Raw genomic sequence first — 6,900 nt, 5'->3', positions numbered from 1 at the left:
GCAGAACTCATGCGTCTCGCACGCTGGTTCTTGCCATCGCCCTTTGGGAAGGGAGTCCTCTTGCTGGGCATTTTTGCCCCAGCAGGGACCCTGGCATAGCAGCGAGCCATCATATGGCCGCGCTTGCCGCATTTAAAACAGACCACGTCTGCATTGCCCAACTCCATAGGAGTGGCATCTGTCCTCTCGGCCGACGGCTTATACCAAGCTGTCGCCGAGGCACTGTTGTAGGATTGCTCCTCAACTAAGGCAATTTGGATTGCCTCTTCCATCGTCGACGGCACCTTTCTGAAAAGGGCCTGTCGCGATGGGCCATGCCGTAGTCCGTTCATAAACGTGGGCACCTTAATGTGCTCCGGAATCGGACCTACGGTTATGGATGCGGACAGCGAGCGCATCTCTTGCACATACTCTTGCAGAGATCGCTTCGCCTGTCGCGCCCCAAAGAAGCGCGCCTGAAGCAACACTTCGTTGTTCGGCGGCTGGTACATGGCGCGAATCTTATCCTTAAAGATCGCCCATGAGGGGAACGCTTTTCTGTCCGCCATAAGCGCCGAGTAAGCCCACTCTGAGGCCTTACCGCGCAGATGCGACATAGCGTACGACACCATCCGGCTGTCGTCCTCGATGAGCTGGGCGACACCACATTGCTCCACGGCTAAAAGCCAGTGGACAATCGTGTGCGCCGCAGTTCCATCGAACTTGGGCGGGTCCATCCGAATGGGCCTCGGCTGATGCGGCCGGGCAGAGAGCATCTCAACAGTCCTGTTGAGAGCCTCGCTCCGAGCCTGCTCATGCCTCAGCTCATCCTGAGTCTGAGTGACGGACTCCGCCGCAGCATGGCTCTGTGCCTCGGACGCGGCCCTCCGCTGTCCGAGCACAAATGCCTCAAACTGCTCCAACTGAGCAACATGTTGCTCAGGAGGACTACCCAGGAGCCTGGCCAGGGCTTGTTCACCAAGTCCCTGCGCCATTAGCCCTGCCACCTCCCGATGATGTTCGGAGAGGTGGGGAAAATGAGCCCAATCAATGTTGAGGCTCATCCTCACGTACACACGCAGAGATGCGGGTCGTGGGAAGGATTTCAAGTGCTACCAAGTGTAGGCGGGCACGTCGTAATGCGGCCACGCTCTACTTAGCACACACCCTAGCACAGCGAGGAAGCGGTTTGCACCTGCTTCTCTTGCGTGCAGTGAGGTAGTTGTGGTGGGCGCGCAAGCGACCTCACCCAACACACTAAGAACTCTGGTGAAGTGACGTCACGGGAGCGGTAATCCGTCTCCTCGTGCGCACTTACCAAGTAGGTAGTAAATTTCAGACTGATTTATATTTAATAGAATTAAATACAAATACCTATTTTTACCAATTAAAATGATATCTCTATAGATATCATTTAATATGTATTGCGAGCGTATCTTTATAGATACCTCGCGTAACTGATGACGCTAGCCGTCATCATGGATGACGCTGGGCGTCATCCCTCCTAATGTGAATGCACCCATGTGCATCACATCCACAAGGGTTGGTCACAAATGTGCACCACACCCGAGTGTTGGGTCTAATTACTATTATTTAGTAATTGACCATCCCCTTAAGTACCAAATGTACTTAATGGGGACTGTGTAACATTAGGGCAACTCTAGCCCGTTACAGACGATGTGGTGCGCAAGTTCAATCAACAAGATGACAAGACAGTGGTCAATCCATGCGATTCCGCCGTAAAGCTTTCAAAAAGCAATCATTATTGGCGAACGTTGAGAGAGCTGAAATTTAGTCGAAGCCGTAGTGGGCGTTTGTTGGATCGTTGCTGTACGTCACAACATGCACGCGACCTGATGTGGCGTCTATGGTCGCGCGTTCTTAAGAATTTCTTTCAGCAGCGTTAGGAGGCTGCAATTTGCTTTTTTCGCCAACTCAGGACGACACCATACTACGGAACTACTTACTACGACAGCACCAGCATACTACATGTAACAGCTTTTACAGACGCTGATTGAGGTGATAACATTAGCTTCTGACGCTCTATTTCGGAACGATGGTGATATATGGAGGCGAACCGCCCATTTTTAAGTCCAAGTATCAGCAACGGTTGCTTTGAGCTCTTCGGAGGCAGAATACATCGCTTAAAGCCTGTGTGCTAGAGAAGTGTCATGGGTCCGTGCAAAGCTCAAGAATCATGGTCATGAGCAAATGGAGCCTACGTTAGTTTATGAAGATAACAAAGGTGCGATCGGACTTGCTACTAATGAGGACTACTATGCAAGAGTCAAGCACGACGACATTTGTCAACCCTTTATTCGGGAGAACTTGGCCCGAGACATCATCGTGGTGCAGTATGTGTCGACGGAAGACTACCTCGCAGATGTGTTGACCAATGCACTATGGGTTGAGTGATTCAAGTTCTTACTTCTGGTGAATTTTGCATTATTCTTGGGTTAGATAGTCATTTCACGATAGATATAAACGTCATTCACGATATAATCCTAGCAGGATTGCTGACGAAAGGGTTATGAGCCCAAGCTTATAGAAGAAAGACGACATTGACCTGTCAAAGGCACCGCCGACAACCGGTCAAGAAATGGCTGCGTTGGAGCCTGCTGCGGTGGTCCCTCCTCACGCTTGCGTGGACACCAATGCGCTAGAGAGGAATCTAACGATGCTAAGCGGCGTGGACGAGCACATGAAGAAGATGCAACTTTCGCAGACGAGGATTGCTGAAGACGAGAGCGTGCGAGGGCAGCATGTTCAGCTCAGTGCTCGGTGACTTTGCGGGCAAGCTGCATGGAGACGCTCTCCACCGGCTGGACTTGCGAAACCATGCAGTGCCTCGCCCTTCTATGGGAAGGCTTGACGGTTTAGGCCCCGAGAACATCAAGATGCGGTGCAGCGCGCACAGCCGCCACCTCGCTCGCCTGCACCATTCCTTCTTACCAGCAGCTGCCACACCCCCATACCTCAATGCAAGATCCAAGGACGACTAAGTATATGCCTCCTGATTTAAGGCAACTTCACAAGTTTGATGGACTGATGTTTCCGTTTAACTTATCCTGTCTGGATGCTTTGGCAAGACCTTCTGGCGACAAGTGATCATGGCCCAAGAATCGTTCGGATTTCTCATGACCGAAAAATGAAGATAGATGGACTGGAACAGTGCTGCAGAGCGCTACATTGATAACCAAGTCGACAGATGGTGAACTGTGCTACCGACTTTGCAGCTCGTGACGCAGCATATCCTTGACAAGTTCATAACCAACATCACCACGGCTCAAGCGATAAAGCTATTTACAGCAAAAAAGACTTTAAGCGCTCGTAGCCAGAACAATACCACTGCCTCGTTGCGTTCAATGATGCAGCTGGAGGAGCCGAGCAGCAGGTGCTCGTAAACATCGTTTGCTACGCATCGCCTGATATTTCAACAATTAATGGCAAAGTAGTAGACGCATCGCGCCGACTAACTCGTCCATACTGAAGAATTTGCGCACTTTGCGCAGACGATTGAGATATAATCTCAATCAGGGCGTGCTTTTGGGAGAGAAGTAGCCGCTCATGTGGAAGAGTCGACGTTGTGAAAGGAGACACGTACCTGCTATGAATGGGAAAAGGCAGGACACGTCAAGATAATTGTCGAAGCAAGAAAACTGACAGCACAATCGAAGGCTGTCAAGATAAAGGCGGTAAAAATATTGTGCTCGCAATTGGCGAAGCGACGAACTAGCGACATGCTAAGCTGCCCTAATGATTAAGAGCGTCACTGATCGTGGTGGTGGCGAATGGATCCTGGAAAGTGAGTCCAGTCGGCACCTATTCAACAATTTGTCTCTGTTTGAAAACGCAAGTCGATGTGTCACGTTTTAGTAGCGTGAATATTACTTTGTTACAGCGGGACGACACGTTCATCGATGTCTACCTCTCGCCAGAGCTCTCGCATATAAGCATGTCCTACGGCAAGCTTGAGCGTTAGGGGTTTCGGTCTCGTGTATGATGACAGAAAGCGGGCACTAGCAAGGCGTAACGACGGGAAAGTCGTATTTGATTTATTAATGCAAAAGAAGTGCTTCACGTAAGGACAGTGGACCCGATGCGCAGTCCAAGTACTTCTGGTAACATTCTGGAGGTGATAGTAACACAAAAAGTAGCAGACGAGTTGGCCAAGAGCATGCAGAGTGAAATAGTGTACCACTTTCACTAGCGTCTGGGTCATTTTGCTTACGACGCGGTTTGGCTTATGACAAGATTTCCAGAGTCTTATATCAAAATCACGGACCGTGTAAGGCCTGCATATGCGACGTGTGCTGAAGCTAAGCAACTCAAGAATCCGCAGTCACACAAGGACACGACGCAACACGTGAAGAATATCGAAACCCTGAGTAATACGCAAAATTCAGCTGCAGAGAGCACTTAAGCTCGAGGACCAATCCGATGTTTCGATTTTGAAAGATTCAGGTGAAGCAGTTTTGATTTCAGCTACGAAAAGGCGAAGCAGAAAGAAGAATTTAAACTCAAAGTCTGAACACGTGCTGCGCACAGGATTCGAGAAGCAACGAAACGGGTGCACTTTATAGTAGTAAGAGCTCGAATAGAGCGTCGTGACTAACGTATACGAGCGCGATACGAAGAGTTAAGGCGAAGTGATGCGCATAGCGATATTTAACAGATCAAGACTCGGCTTGTTGCATGCGAAAACGAGCACATTTTTGATGCTGATTACCAATTTACCTCGCAGTAGTAGCAATGGACATGTCAGCCGAGTTGCTACTTGCTCTGGCAGTGGCATGGGGAGTGCCCGCTACGCAAGTCAATATATCAACGCTTATGTGAAAGTAGGTAAAGAGTCTCACCTTGCTATATTTTAGAAATATCACAAGACATGAACGTTGACGAAGAGACTTTAAAAAATCTAGGCTTGCCAAGCAAAAAGTAGCTATCGTTAGAAGTATGCAAGAGTTTGTAAGGTCTCAACCAGGCCGGTTGAATTTGAAGTCAGCTTCTGCATGTCAAGTTGTATAATGAGGTATTTACACAGTGCGTGGCTGAACTGTGCCATTACTAAAAGCGTGATGACAAGAACAATTTCGTGATAGGTGGCTTCGTGGATGACGTTCTAGTCACTGGTAAGTGTGCGGCTGCAGTTGACGTATTTTTTCGCAAGTTTTTCAAGCTTATCAAATAAGAAACATGGTCAAGTGAGCAAGTTTAGAAAGTTTATAGGAATGCAAGTGGTGGCTACGTGCTGGCTAAGGAGGAGCGGATAATTGATTAGCTACGCGACCACGGGTACTCATCTCTACGCTTGCGCTTATTGTATCTAACTGTTACGAAGTGCGCCCAGCTGATAGCGCGTTAGTCAGGGTCAAGGGCAACAATGGATTGCCAAAAGGTAAAGGTTTTCGTCGCTGGTTGACTAGCTGCTTTTGATTGCACTAAGCACGCGGCCCGACACTATGTTTGCAGTTCACAAGGCGACACGACAGACCCATCAGCCGCTATTTTTCGATTGGGTGCTTGGAAAGCGGGTGGCGCACTACCTACAAGGCACGAGGTTGATGAAATTAAACTTGAAACCAAGCGAAAATATAAAATATAGCAGTTGTGCTCGAAAGTTGCAGCGACGTCGCTTCCAGCGCGGACAAGGATAACAGGAAGTCTATGACCGGAAGTATTATACTCTTAACGGTATGATGGCCAGGTGAAGTGTTAAGAAACAAGGTGGCGCTTCTCTATCGACGATGGAAGCTAAATTTGTGGCCGCGTCGGATGTTGCTCGAGAGCTTTATGCGTGCGGAAAGTAGGCTGCAATACGAAAGCTTAATGAAGAAGCGTCGTCCTCAAGGCAAAACATATAAACGTTTTAGTTTGCGATTTTGCCCGTCGTGGTATTGTGTAGGCGGGCACGTCGTAATGCGGCCACGCTCTACTTAGGCACACACCCTAGCAAAGCGAGGAAGCGGTTAAACCTGCTTCTCTTGCGTACAGTGAGGTAGTTGTGGTGGGCGCGTTAGCGACCTCACCCAACACACTAAGTACTCTGGTTAAGTGTCGTCACGGAAGCGGTAATCCGTCTCCTCGTGCGCACTTACCAAGTAGGAAGTAGTTTTCAGACTGATTTATATTTTATAGAATTAAATACAAATACCTATTTTTACCAATTAAGATATTATCTCTATTGACATCATTAAATATGTATTGCGAGCGTATCTTTATAAATACCTCGCGTAACGGATGACGCTGGGCGTCATCCCTCCTAATGTGAATGCACCCATGTGCATCACATCCACAAGGATTAATCACAAATGTGCACCACACCCGAGTGTTGGGTCTAGTTACTATTATTTAGTAATTGACCATCCCCTTAAGTACACCAAGTGTACTTAACGGGGACTGTGTAACATTAGGCAACTTTAGCCCGTTATACCATCCCCCTCTTAAAGAACGAATTTACATTTTTAAATTCGCCAAAGAGGAGAGAGGAACTGCGAGCAGCATTACGCGCCGCTAGTTCACTTGATCACTCTAGCGCACGTGTTTCCATACACGGCGCCCAAGATGCCACCTAAAAGGGGCCAGTGGGTCGTCTGCGAAGACGCCCACTCAACCTCGCACTAAGCGAACGCGCTGCGTTAATTCGCCGGCCGCGTCTAATGCCTTAGTCGGAACGCCGACAGCCACTGCGGCTGTCGCCTTAACAGGGCTTAATGATCCATCCCACTTTAACAGTGAGGATGTTGATCCGTCGCTCATTGTCGACTACAATGAGTCGACACCGTTGCCGTCACCTCATAGTAGTGATGCGGACAACGAGCTCATGAGGAGTGATGATGCGGCATTATTGCCCATCCAAACATCTCTCATGGCTCACAACATGGAGACAGCATCGTTTACGAATGCTGTCCCATCGACAGG

Source organism: Bremia lactucae (genome assembly GCF_004359215.1).
Source record: "Bremia lactucae strain SF5 chromosome Unknown BlacSF5_NotPlaced_200_SHOA01000120.1_2678225bp, whole genome shotgun sequence".
NCBI lineage: Eukaryota > Oomycota > Peronosporomycetes > Peronosporales > Peronosporaceae > Bremia > Bremia lactucae.
The sequence above is the reverse complement of the archived record's forward strand: the minus strand, read 5'-3'. Positions refer to the sequence as shown.